Below are 12974 nucleotides of genomic sequence, written 5' to 3' on the forward strand. Positions count from 1 at the left end.
CCTCTATCCAGCTCTCTCTTGAATGCTTTCAGAGAATTGGCCTCCACTGCCTTCTGAGGCAGAGAATTCCACAGATTCACAACTCTCTGACTGAAAAAGTTTTTCCTCATCTCAGTTCTAAATGGCCTACCCCTTATTCTTAAACTGTGGCCCCTTGTTCTGGACTCCCCCAACATTGGGAACAAGTTTCCTGCCTCTAACGTGTCCAACCCCTTAATAATCTTATACGTTTCGATAAGATCTCCTCTCATCCTTCTAAATTCGGCCCAAATCATTCATGCAAGCTGCTTCAATTTGCCGGCGTTTGGCCCATATCTCTCTGAGCCTGTCCTATCCGTGTAGCTCTGCAAGTGTCTTTTAAATATTGCTCTTGTACCTGCCGCCACCCTCTGAGTGACAACGTTGCCCCTCAGGTTCCCGTTGAATCTTTCCCTTCTCACATTAAAACCTGTGCCATCTAAATTCTCGTAAATTTAAGAGCAAAGAGGTCCTTCTGCAGTTGTATAGGGCCCCAGTGAGACCGTCCCTGGAGTACTGTGTGCAGTTTTGGTCCCCAAATTTGAGGAAGGATATTCTTGCTATTGAGGGCGTGCAGCGTAGGTTTACTAGGTTAATTCCCGGAATGGCGGGACTGTCGTATGTTGAAAGACTGGAGCGACTAGGCTTGTATACACTTGAATTTAGAAGGGTGAGAGGGGATCTTATCGAAACATATAAGATTATTAAGGGGTTGGACACGTTAGAGGCAGGAAGCAGAACAGCACAGAGCTCCAAACCTGGTGGTGAAGCGACTTGAGAGTGCTATGTGAGAGGCAACCTCTCTCAGAGAAGAAAAAGCAAAAGTGGGCAAATAAACCAGCTGGGGCGGCAGCTCAGAGCATGTTATACAATTGCGTTGCGTTGGGATCGGGTTCCGTTCCTGGGAGCGGATCCAGAAGCTGGAATTGGATCCAGTTGTTGGGATCAAGTCCAGTGTGGGATTCGGGAGTGGTTGGATGCTGTTGTTGCCAGTCAGGTCTAATTGAGATCGGATCCAGAGGTTGGGAGCGGATCCAGAGGTTGTGACTGATGAGCGGATCCAGTGGAGCGGATCCAGAGGTTTGCTGGTCCACTTGTTGAGCGGATCCAGAGGTTGGGAGCGGATCCAGAGGTTGGGATGGCGTTGGAATTCGCATCATGTGACGGGCGATCCGCCCATTTTCCTCCCATTTCCGCTGCGGGCGAAGAGAAAAAATTACAGCGAGAAGTCCCGGTCCCGACCCCGACCCCGAGCTGATCCCCGTCCCGGACCCCGCGGCGCCGGAGCAGGAGCCGATCGCCAGCTTAGCCCCGTCCTGGCTACAGGTGAGACCCGGAGACAGTCACAGATCCCGGGGAGCTGAGCGCAAAGTCCGGCTGTGCGGGAGAGAAAGTTGGGGCCGAGGAGGGGGGGGAGAGAGTTAGAGGAGTTAGGAGGGAGAGAGAGAGGAGGGGAGAGAGAGAGAGAGAGAGAGAGAGAGAGAGAGAGAGAGAGAGAGAGAGAGAGAGAGAGAGAGAGAGAGAGAGAGAGGAGAGAGAGAGGGAAAGAGAGAGGGAGAGAGAGAGGGGGGGAGAGAGTTAGAGGAGTTAGGAGAGAGAGAGAGAGAGAGAGAGAGAGAGAGAGAGAGAGAGAGAGAGAGAGAGAGAGAGAGAGAGAAAGAGAGAGAAATAGATAGAGAGAGAGAGAGAGAGAGAGAGAGAGAGAGAGAGAGAGAGAGAGAGAGAGAGAGAGAGAGAGAGAGAGAGAGAGAGAGAGAGAGAGAGAGGTGTAAAGAGAGAGAAAGATAGAGATTGAGGAAGAACGAGTGAGGGAAAGAAATGGAGAGAGGGAGAATGAGGGAAAGAGGGAGCATTAGTGAGGAGCGAGTTAGTGAGGGGGCATTAGAGGGAGAGAGAGGGAGAATGAGAGAGAGGGGGAAGAGAGGGCGAGGGAGAGGGAGGGAGGGAGGGAGAAGGGGTGAGGGAAGGAGGGAGGGAGAGTGAGGGAGCCAGTGGGGATGGAGGGAGGGTGGCAATCGAGTTAAGGAGGCAGGGCTCAGTTAAGGAGGTGTTAGTGAGGGAGAGTGAGGTGAGAGAGGGAATGAAGGAGTGAGAGTGAGGGAGGAACAGGGAGAGTGAGTGAGGGGCAGAGGAGGAGGGAGAGGGTTGGAGAAGAGTGGGGGGGGTGAAGGAGGGAGAGCATAAATAAAGGAGGGTGAATGGCAGAGAGGGGAAGGGGAGAGAAGAGCAAGCAAGAAGAACATAGGAGGTGAGGGAGGTGGAGGGAGTGGGAAGGAGGGGAGGAGTGGTGAGGAAGAGGGAAGATGGAGCGAGGAGATGGAATGGGACTGTGGGAGGGGGAAAAAAGTGGGGTGGTGGGGGGGAGAGTGAGGGAGGTGGTCAGGGCAAGGGAGGGTGATGAGATTGAGAGGGGAGGGGGGAGTGCAGAAGTGAAGGGGAGAGAGTGAGGGAAAGCTGATGGTTTAGTGGCTGGATGTAACCCACTACTTTAGTCCATCACTCGCCTGGTTTAAAGCTGCATTTGCATAGCGCCAGGACAGTGCGGCTGCCTGTGTGGAGACGATGGTTGGTCACTGGGACCTCCTGCCCTGTTGGTCGGTCGGTCGGTCGGTCAATGGCCAGGGCTGGAGAGGTTGAGCAACCCTGATCCCAGTGATTATCTCCTGCTGTTGAGGTCCCAACTTTGGCCCCTAACCCAGGCGACTCTTTGTGTGCTGGTCACAGAAGTGGATCTGCAATCACACATTACAATCGCTCCCACTCTTTTAAATTTCTACGCATACAGCAACATTTTCTTATGACTTTACTGGCTTTATCTTGCACTAAATGTCATTCATACCATTCCCTTTATCCTGTATCTGTACACTGTGAATGGCTCGATTGTAATCATGTATTGATTTTCCGAATGACTGGTTAGCACGCGACAGAAGCTTGTCACTGTACCTCGTTACACGTGACTATAAATAAACTGAAGTAAACAATGTTTCAGCCATTGCCTCCCGTATGACCGAGTCATACAACACGGATGAAGGCCCCCTTGACCAACCCAAGTTGTCTAACTGGGTCAATCCAGTGCCTGTGTCTGGACTTCCCTCCCCCCCCCCCCCCCATATCCTTCTAAACCTTTCTGATCCATGTACCTGTCCAAATGTCTTTTAAATGCTGTAACAGTACCTGCCTTAACTACCTCCTCTGGCAGCTCGTTCCACATACCCACCGCCCTCAGTGGTGAAGTGTTCAGAAACATTTGGGATCCAATATCTGCTGTGGGATATCTCCCAAATGCTGTAAAGATTGGATTCATCTGGAAGGGTATCCGCTGGTCAGTGTGGATGTGTTTGTGCACTTCCATGACTCTACCTCTGTGTTCTGGGGAATGGCATTCGGGGGCCTTGGTCTGGGGACACTGGGGTGGGGGGGGAGAATTGTCTCCCCCTGGTCTGTCTTGTCTCCCACTGTCTATCCCAGGTCGCTCTGTCTCCCCCAGGTCTCTCACTGTCTTCCCCCAGGTCTCTCACTGTCTTCCCCCAGGTCTCTCACTGTCTCCCAGCCAGTGTCTCTCACTGTCTCCCCCAGTGTCTCTCTCTGTCCCTCCCAGGTCTCTCACTGTCTCCCTCCCAGATCTCTCACTGTCTCCCCCCAGGTCTCTCACTGTCTCTCCCCAGGTCTCTCACTGTCCCTCCCAGGTCTCTCTGTCCCTCCCAGATCTCTCACTGTCTCCCCCAGGTCTCCCACAGTCCTTCCCCCATGTCTCTCACTGTCTCTCCCAGGTCTCTCACTGTCTCTCCCAGGTCTCTCACTGTCTCTCCCAGGTCTCCCACTGTCTCCCCCAGGTCTCCCACTGTCTCGCCCAGGTCTCACTATCTCCCCCAGGTCTCTCTCTCACTGTCTCCCCCAGATCTCTCACTGTCTCCCCCAGGTCTCTCACTGTCTCTCCCCAGGTCTCTCACTGTCTCGCCCAGGTCTCTCACTGTCTCTCCCAGGTCTCTCACTGTCTCCCCCAGGTCTCTCACTGTCTCCCCCAGGTCTCTCACTGTCTCCCCCAGGTCTCTCGCTGTCTCCCCCAGGTCTCACTGTCTCCCAGCCAGTGTCTCTCACTGTCTCCCCCAGGTCTCCCACTGTCTCGCCCAGGTCTCCTACTGTCTCCCCCAGGTCTCTCACTGTCTTCCCCCAGGTCTCCTACTGTCTCTCCCAGGTCTCTCATTGTCTCCCCCAGGTCTCTCACTGTCTCCCCCAAGTCACTCACTGTCTCCCCAAGGTCTCTCACTGTCTCCCCCAGGTCTCTCACTGTCTCCCCCAAGTCTCTCACTGTCTCCCCCAGGTCTCACTGTCTCCCAGCCAGTGTCTCACACTGCCGCAGGGATCGGGTCGATCTGTGGGAAAAAACTGCGTTTATTTTCACAACCAGTTAAGTTTCATCATCATCTCATGGTTAACAGCACAATATTCAGATAGGATCTTTCTTGTGACTAATCGATCAATTATCTCATTTGTGCTAATTACACTGAATGTTTAAGCAGTCTTGTTTTCTGTCTGTTTATTTCTTCCTGAGCGTGGGTGTAGCTGGCTGACCACTGATTGGTGCCCTTCCCCGATTGCCCTGCGGAGTGAAGGCAGCTGCCGTGTGCCGCTGGTGAAAAGGTCCCGGTATCTCCACTCAGTGATGAGGGGATGCTGATGGATTGGCAACAAGAGGGGAACCAGCTGGCGGTGGTGTCCATGCACTATCGCCTCTGCGTTCCTGTAGATGGCGCGCACTGCACGGGTGGTGGTGCATCCTGCAGGGGGGGTGTGCGCTGCATAGGGGCTGCGCACTGCAGCCAGGATGCACGGTGGGTGGGGGGGGGGGATGAAGGGGGGAACAGTCCTGGTGCTACCAGTCAGCTGAGCAGCATTGTCCCAGATATGTTAGGTCATTGACAGTGGGCATGGTTTGTGAGGTATGCATGCAATGCGTGTGCACGTCTGCGTGTGTGTGTGCACCAGGTGCCTTTGTGTGTGTCTGCGTACACACGTGAGTGATGTACTTGCATGATGTGCACGTGTGTCTCTGCGCATGTAACATGTTCACCGGTACAGCAACCCACCGGTAATGTGCTGAGTGGGAGCACAGACACTGGTAGCAAGGGAAAGGCCTGGCCTCAGACACTGTGCTGCTGGATCCCTGCCCGGGGCTGTGTGTGCAATCCCCCTGTGTACACATGGGGCTGTGTGTGTGCGATTGTGCTGTGTACACATGGGGCTGTGTGTGTGGGTTTGTGCTGTGTACACAAGAGGCTGTGTGTGTGGGATCTCCCTGTGTACACATGGGCATGTGTGTGGGATCACCCTGTGTACACACTGGCTGTGCATGGGATCTCTCTGTGTACACACTGGGCATGTGTGTGGGATCTCTCTGTGTACACACTGGGCATGTGTGTGTGGGATCGCCCTGTGTACACATGGGCATGTGTGTGGGATCTGTATGCACACTGGGTTGTGCGTGGGAACCCCTGTGTACACACTGGGCTGTGTGTGGGATCTGTGTACACACTGGGCTCTGTGTGTGATCTGTATGCACACTGGGCTGTGTGTGGGAACCCTTGTGTACACACTGGGCTGTGTGTGGGATCTGTGTACACACTGGGCTGTGTGTGGGATCTGTGTACACAGTGACTGTGTGTGGGATCGCCCTGTGTACACACTGACTGTGTGTGGGATCGCCCTGTGTACACACTAGGCTGTGTGTGGGATGTCTCTGTGTACACACTGGGCTGTGTGTGGGATGTCTCTGTGTACACACTGGGCTGTGTGTGGGATGTCTCTGTGTACACACTGGGCTGTGTGTGGGAACCCCCTGTGTACACACTGACTGTGTGTGTGATCTCCCTGTGTGTGGACCCCGGGTGCCTGTGCCCCGAGGGCAGTGTTTGGCCTCGAGCACAACCTAACATTCGTGCTCCCTGTTCCCACATCAACTGGTTCCCCAGAGAGTCTATTTTAGCCAATGCACCGACTGAACTCGTTACATTGAACACAGCACAGGAACACGCCCTTCAACCCGCAATGTCTGTGCTGAACATGTCACCAAGTTAGACTGATCTCCACTGCCTGCACTTGATCCATATCCCTCCATCCCTCCATATCCATGTGCCTATCTAAGAGCCACTTAAACGCCATATCGTACGTGCCTCCACCACCACCCAGGCAGTGTGTTCCAGGCACCCACAAGTGAAAAAAAAGACTTGCACATCTCCTTTAGACTTTAGAGATACAGCGTGGAAACAGGCCCTTCAGCCTAATCGAGTCCGTGCTGACCTGCGATCACACCGTCCGTACATTAGCACTATCCTACACACTAGGGACAATTTACAATTTTCACAGAAGGCAATTAACCTACAAACCTGTACCTATTTGGAGTGTGGAAGGAAACCAGAGCACCCGGAGAAAACCCACGCAAGTCCTAGGGAGAACGTACAAACTCCGTGCAGACAGCACCCGTAGCCAGGATTGAACCCACGTCTCCGGCGCTGGGAGGCAGCAGCTACAGCTGTGCCACTGTGCCGCCCTCTTTTAAACTTTCACCCTCTCACCTTAAAGCTATGCCCTCTAGTATTTGACATTCCCTTCTAGGGAATAAGGTTCTGACTGTCCACCCAACCCACGCCTCTCATCATTTAATATATACCTTTTGTGGAGACATAGCGTAGTGAGTGGGTGCCAGTGCAAGGTGTGCCAAGGACATTGGCAAAATGCACAAACAACCAGCTAAATATCTGAAGAAGTGTCTCGACCCGAAACGTCGCCCATTCCTTCTCTCCAGAGATGCTGCCTGTCCCGCTGAGTTACTCCAGCATTTTGTGTCTGCCTTTGATTTAAACCAGCATCTGCAGTTCTTTGCTGCACAGCTAAATATCGTTATTCACAAGCAGCAGACTTTGTATTTGCAAGCATCTGCATGTGTAAAAACTGTGGAAGTGGTGTCAGAGTGTGATTGCCTTGTGCAACAGGGAGCCGCACCTACCTGCGTTGTCTGGATGTGGTGGTGATGAAACCTCTTTGAGGTGTCTGTCAGACTGGGTGTAGCCACGATGTCATCTGTGCAAGATGTGGGATCGCAGAAACCACAAATGATTTGAGCTGAAGACAGACACAAGGTGCTGGAGTAACCCAGCGGGTCAGTCAGCATCTCTGGAGAAAAAGGATGGGTGATGTTTCAGGTCAGGACACTTCTTCAGACCTGAAACGTCACCCGTCCCTTTTCTTCATGCTGCCTGACCTGCTGAGCTACTCCAGCACTTTGTGTCCAGCTTTGGTATAAACCAGCGTCTGCAGTTCCTTTCTACAAATGATTTGAGCAGGCTCAGGTCAGGCAGCATCAATGGAGATGGGGGGGGGGGGGGGGAGAGAGGGGAGAAGGAGTGGGAGAGGCAGAGGGAGAGGGAGTGTTTTTCAGGCAGTTTTACAGTGAGAAACCTTTTTGCTTTCCAGTCAATATACTAGACATGAGTACAGTCAAACTGGACACGTACAACAGGTAGTGCAAAGATAAAAATACCAGAGGGCAGAATAAAGTGTTACAGTGTTGCAGGGACAGAGGAAAAGTTTAATGTCCATAATGTGGTAGATTGGGAGATCGGGACTACACCCTGGCTTACGTGAGGACCCGTTCAGTTAGTCTAGAAACAACTGTTTCTGATTCTGGTGGTTCGTGCTTTCAAACTGTTGTATTTTTCCCGGCATGGGAGGGGAAAAGAGGGGGTGTGAGTGGGCCTTGGTTATGTTGGCTGCTTTCCCGCAGTCAGCGTGGTATAGATGGAGTCGATTGGCGATGGGGGGGGGGAAGCTGGTCTGTGTGACGGACTGGGCTACATCCACAACTCTGCTACACCAGCATTTATTGCCCACCTCTGCTTACTCTTTAGAAAGTGGGGGTCAGATTCAAGCAAGTGTGAGGGGTTACACTGTGGAGGCTAAATGTAAGGCCAAGACGACAGCTCCCTGAAAGTTGCAAATTGAAATGATAGTGTGAAGGAAGGATTTATGTTATGCTGCCTTAAAACACAGAGTGCTGGCGTAACTCAGCAGGTCAGACAGCCATCTCTGGAGAACATGGGTAGCCTCTTGTGGAGTATTGCGTGCAGTTCTGGTCGCCTTATTACAGCAAAGATGGGGGGGGGGGGGGGGGCTTTTGGAGAGGGCTGCAGAGGAGGTTTGTGCAGGATGCTGTGTGAGAAATAGAGAGGTTGGAGAAACTTGTATTCAGTGTACGATTTTGCCATAATTTGGAAATAAAATACTACAGAGCCGGAGTAACTGAGAGAATGGGGTAGAGTACTTACAGGAAGTGAATGTCATTGAGTCATGGAGCTACTGCTGAGAATCAGGCCCTTGGCTCAACCTGTCCTTGCCGACCAAGTTGTCACTTTGGACCATTCCCATTTGCCTGCATTTGGCCCATTTCCTTCCAAACCCTTCCTGTCCATATATCTGTCCGAAAATTAGTTTTGGAATTGAGAGGAGGAATTGCCAGTGGAGTTGTGGGCGGTGTGGTGTGAGCTGGCAACGGTTGTTGGTCACCACGATATTCCTGGTAACTTGGGGGGATTGAGTGGGGACCTGGGGATTCTGTGGATAGGTGGTAGTGTTACGTCATTTGATGTTGTTTCCCCAATCTGCCTTTGCCAACTTGTTCATAGTTTTCTCTTTGCTCAGACGGAAGCCCCTGGTTCCAGGTTGAATGAAGTCACTTCCCACCGTTTTTTCCACACTGTGACCTTTCCTTCGAAGTGTCAGCTTTTGTCTTCTCGCACAATACTGGATCTGGGATAGTCATTGGTTCCTCAGGAGTCCCTGACCTCCTCTGCACTCTGTGAGTGTTGCCCTCCACACTATTGCTGCCGCACATTGGCTTATCCCAGTCTGTGTGGAAAGTGCCTGTGGTTATTGTATTCCCCACACCCAGTTTCCTGGTTTATACAATGCCCTGAGTCACTGAGTCTTTGGACAACACCCAGCAGCATTCCCTGTTTCTTACGATTCCCGAACCTCTCCCAAAGCCTGTCTGTGACTGGATTTTCTGAGCCGAGGTCCCAACTGCTTGTGAAAAGCACAAAGTGCTGGAGTAACTCAGCGGGTCAGGCAGCGCCACTTGAGAACATGGGTAGGTGACGTTTCACAGAGTGCTGGGGTAACTCAGTGGGTCCGGTAGTGTCTCTGGATGGTGACGTTTCACAGAGTGCTGGGGTAACTCAGTGGGTCAGGCAGCGTCTCTGGATGGTGACGTTTCACAGAGTGCTGGGGTAACTCAGTGGGTCAGGCAGCGTCTCTGGATGGTGACGTTTCACAGAGTGCTGGGGGGTAACTCAGTGGGTCAGGCAGTGTCTCTGGATGGTGACGTTTCAGGTCGGGACCCTTCATGTCTCAGCAGCTTGTTCCTGGTTGTCAGGATTCGCATCGTCTTTTCCATTTTGCCCGTCTCTTCCCAAAAGGAATATTCCCAAACTTGGTGAGTGGACGTCTGGAGTGGTTCCTGGGTTATTTTCGCCCGCACCATTCATGGAATCATTCACCCTGGAGATGGGCCATTCAGCCCACCTTGTCCCATCTATCCCATTCTCTCAGACATACCTCTGATCTCATTCCTTCCTCTGTCAGATTGCACTAGGCCTATGACCCAAAGATTGGTACCTTTGTGGTCCTGCATCTTATTTTGGGTCTAACTGCTGTCTCCCATGGCACCACCATCTTTGCTTGCCTGTACCAGGGCACCATGTTGATGATCTGATCGTTCCTCTCACACTCTCCAGATGAAGGAGAAGTCGTTCAACCTTTAACGGTCAAGGAACATCACCTTTGTCCTCACAGCTGCCCACAACTACACCGTTCTCCAACGCCACGATGATCCTTTCACTCCCCCGCCTATTGAATGCCTCCTTTACCATGCTGCCACCGTACGTTTTCTCATCCTCCCTACCTCTCATCCACGCTGAATGTGGGAATCACAGACTCGTTGCACCTTTGCCCCGTGACCACTGCCCCTGCATCCAGTGACCGCAGCCCCTGCGTCCAGTGACCGCTGCCCCTGCGTCCAGTGACCCCTGCCCCTGTGTCCAGTAACTGCTGCCCCTGTGTCCAGTGACCACTGCCCCAATGTCCAGTGCCCCTGGGTCCAGTGACCACTGCTCCTGTCCGGTGATCACTGCTCCTGTGTCCAGTGACCACTGCTCCTATGTCCAGTGACCAGTGCCCCTGTTTCCAGTGACCAGTGCCTCTGGGTCCAGTGACCACTGCTCCTGTGTCCAGTGGCCACTGCCCCTGCATCCAGTGACCACTGCCCCTGCATCCAGTGACCACTGCCCCTGCATCCAGTGACCACTGCCCCTGCATCCAGTGACCACTGCTCCTGCATCCAGTGACCACTGCCCCTGTGTCCAGTGCCCCTGTGTCCAGTGTCCAGTGACAATTGCCCCTGTGTCCAGTGGTGGAGGGAGCAGAGTTAATCGCTGCCATCTGGACCACTGCCCTGACATCTGCTTTCCATTTTAATAAGGCAGGAAGTGGAGATTGCTGCTGCTATTTGCTCCAGAGTAATTGCTGCTGAATCTCCTGGTCCTGCTGCGGCCAGCTCCCCTCCCCCTTCCCCTCCCTTCACCAACCACACCATGTTTGGCCTGGTGGGTGCAGAATAGTTCACAGGATTAAAGGGGCAGTTGCACAGAGGACAGTGATCGGTTGGTTATGCTGGGGATGTCCATCCCCCAGTGTCCCGTACAACCCAGCTTGGGTCTGTAACGGTTGTATCAAAGTTTGCAAATTAACTGGTAAATCAGGTTCACAGTGAGGAGAGCGACTTCAAAATAATGTATGATGTTGAAGTTGTACGTTCTTCCTGTGACCACTTGGGTTTCCTCCGGGTGCTCTGGTTTCTTCCCACACTCCAAAGACGTATAGGTTTGTAGGTTAATTGGCTTCGGTAAAAATTGTAAATTTTCCCCAGTGTGTGGCATAGTGCTAGTGTACTGTGGGTGTTAGTGTGTGGCACAGTGCTAGTGTACTGGTCATAGTGCTAGTGTACTAGTCGGTGTTAGTGTGTGGCACAGTGCTAGTGTACTGGTCGGTGTTAGTGTGTGGCATAGTGCTAGTGTACTGGTCATAGTGCTAGTGTACTGGTCGGTGTTAGTGTGTGGCATAGTGCTAGTGTACTGGTCGGTGTTTGTGTGTGGCATAGTGCTAGTGTACTGGTCATAGTGCTAGATTGCTGGTCGGTGCAGACTCGATGTACCAAAGGGCCTGTTTCCGCGCTGTATCTCTAAAGACTAAAGTAGTCCCAACCTGTGGGAAGGGGGTCAGAACAGGTTTGTCCCAGGCCACAGTCACTGGGCGCGGAAGGTGGTAGATGAGGCTTAGAGCCTCAGGTGTATACTCAGATGGGGTCTAGATTCATACAGCAGGGAAACGGGCACTTTGGCCCAACTCCTCTGTGCCGGAGATGTTTATCTCAGCCAGTCCCATTTGCCTGTGTTTGGCCCATATGCCCCAAAACCTTTCCAATCCATGTACTTGTCCGAGTGTCTTTTGAATGTTTTAGTACCTGCCTCGACTACCAATGGCAGCTTGTTCCATACACCCACCACTCTCTGTGTGCGAAAGTTCTCCCTCAGATTCCTGTTGAATCTTTCGCCTCTCACCTTGTTGGGGAGTCCAGAACCAGGGGCCAAGGTTTAAGAATAAGGATTAGGCCATTTTGAACGGAGATGAGGAAAAACGTTTTCAGTCAGAGAGTTGTGAATCTGTGGAATTCTCTGCCTCAGAAGGCAGTGGAGGCCAATTCTCTGAATGCATTCAAGAGAGAGCTAGATAGAGCTCTTAAAGATAGCGCCGTCAAGGGGTATGGGGAGAAGGCAGGAACGGGGTACTGATTGTGAATGATTTGCCATGATCACATTGAATGGTGCTGCTGGCTCAAAGGGCCGAATGGCCTACTCCTGCACCTATTGTCTATTGTCACCTTTAACCTATGTCCTCTAGTTTATAATTCCCCTATCCTGGGCAAAAGACTATCTATTCTATCCTATCTATTCCTGAATAGATCTGTAGAATAGGGCTGAATAGTCTAAAGAAGGGTCTCACCTATCCCACAGCCAACATTGCGTGCCCCACATTTCCTTGATCATTGTTGCTTTTTGCATATCCTCCATTCATTTCTCCTAAGTACTGTCGATTTCTCTTGTTGTCCTTTCCCATGACTCTCAGCCTGAAGAAGGGTCTGGACCCGAAACGTCACCTATTCCATTTCTCCAAAGATGCTGCCTCACTGTTACGCTGCCTTACGCTGAGATACTCCAGCATTTTGTGTCTAGGGGGTTGCGAAGGGAACAGTCTCTGCAGAAAGCAGAACCAGGTGGGGGATGGGAAGATGTGGCTAGCGGTGGGGTCCCGTTGGAGGTGGCAAAAGTGTGGGAGGATTATGTGCTGTGTATGATGCATGATGGGGTGAGAGGTGAGGACTAGTGGTCCCTGTTGGGAATGGTGGGAGGGGGAGCAAGAAAAGAGCTGTGGGGTTCCACGGAGACCCGTGTGAGAGCCTCAGCCATGATAGAAGAGGGGAACCCCTGTTCCCTAAAGGTACGGAACGCCTCATCTTGCGAGCAGATGCGGCATAGACGGAGGAATTGGAAGTAGGGGATAGTGTCTTTGTAGGAGGCAGGGTTGGAAGGAGTGCAGTCTAGTTAGTTGTGGGAGTCAGTGGGTTTGTAATAGATGTCAGTCGATAGTCTGGGGACAGTGAGATCCAGTAAGGGCAGAGAGGTGTCAGAGATGGTCCAAGTGAATTTGAGTGCAGGATGGAAATTGGTAGTGAAGTTATTAATAAAGTCCATGAGTTCTGCATGGGTGCAGGAGGTTAATTCCAAGCTTGTTTTAATTGTTGAGATGTGACTGCCACTGGCGAGCCCAACATTTACTGTCCTGCTCAC

The 12974-nt window shown here is 52.2% G+C and overlaps 1 protein-coding gene across 1 annotated transcript in view; it reads left to right on the forward strand.

Annotated features, from left to right (window-relative positions):
* Nucleotides 1–1098: 1098 nt before the first annotated feature.
* LOC144603608 (tetraspanin-9-like) overlaps nucleotides 1099–12974 on the forward strand; it is a 58944-nt gene continuing 47068 nt past the window's right edge. The window contains exon 1 of the mRNA XM_078417088.1: nucleotides 1099–1344. The gene's annotated coding sequence lies outside the window, so the exon portion shown is untranslated. The remainder of the gene's footprint in view (nucleotides 1345–12974) is intronic.

Source organism: Rhinoraja longicauda, chromosome 20 (genome assembly GCF_053455715.1).
Source record: "Rhinoraja longicauda isolate Sanriku21f chromosome 20, sRhiLon1.1, whole genome shotgun sequence".
NCBI classification, from domain to species: domain Eukaryota; kingdom Metazoa; phylum Chordata; class Chondrichthyes; order Rajiformes; family Arhynchobatidae; genus Rhinoraja; species Rhinoraja longicauda.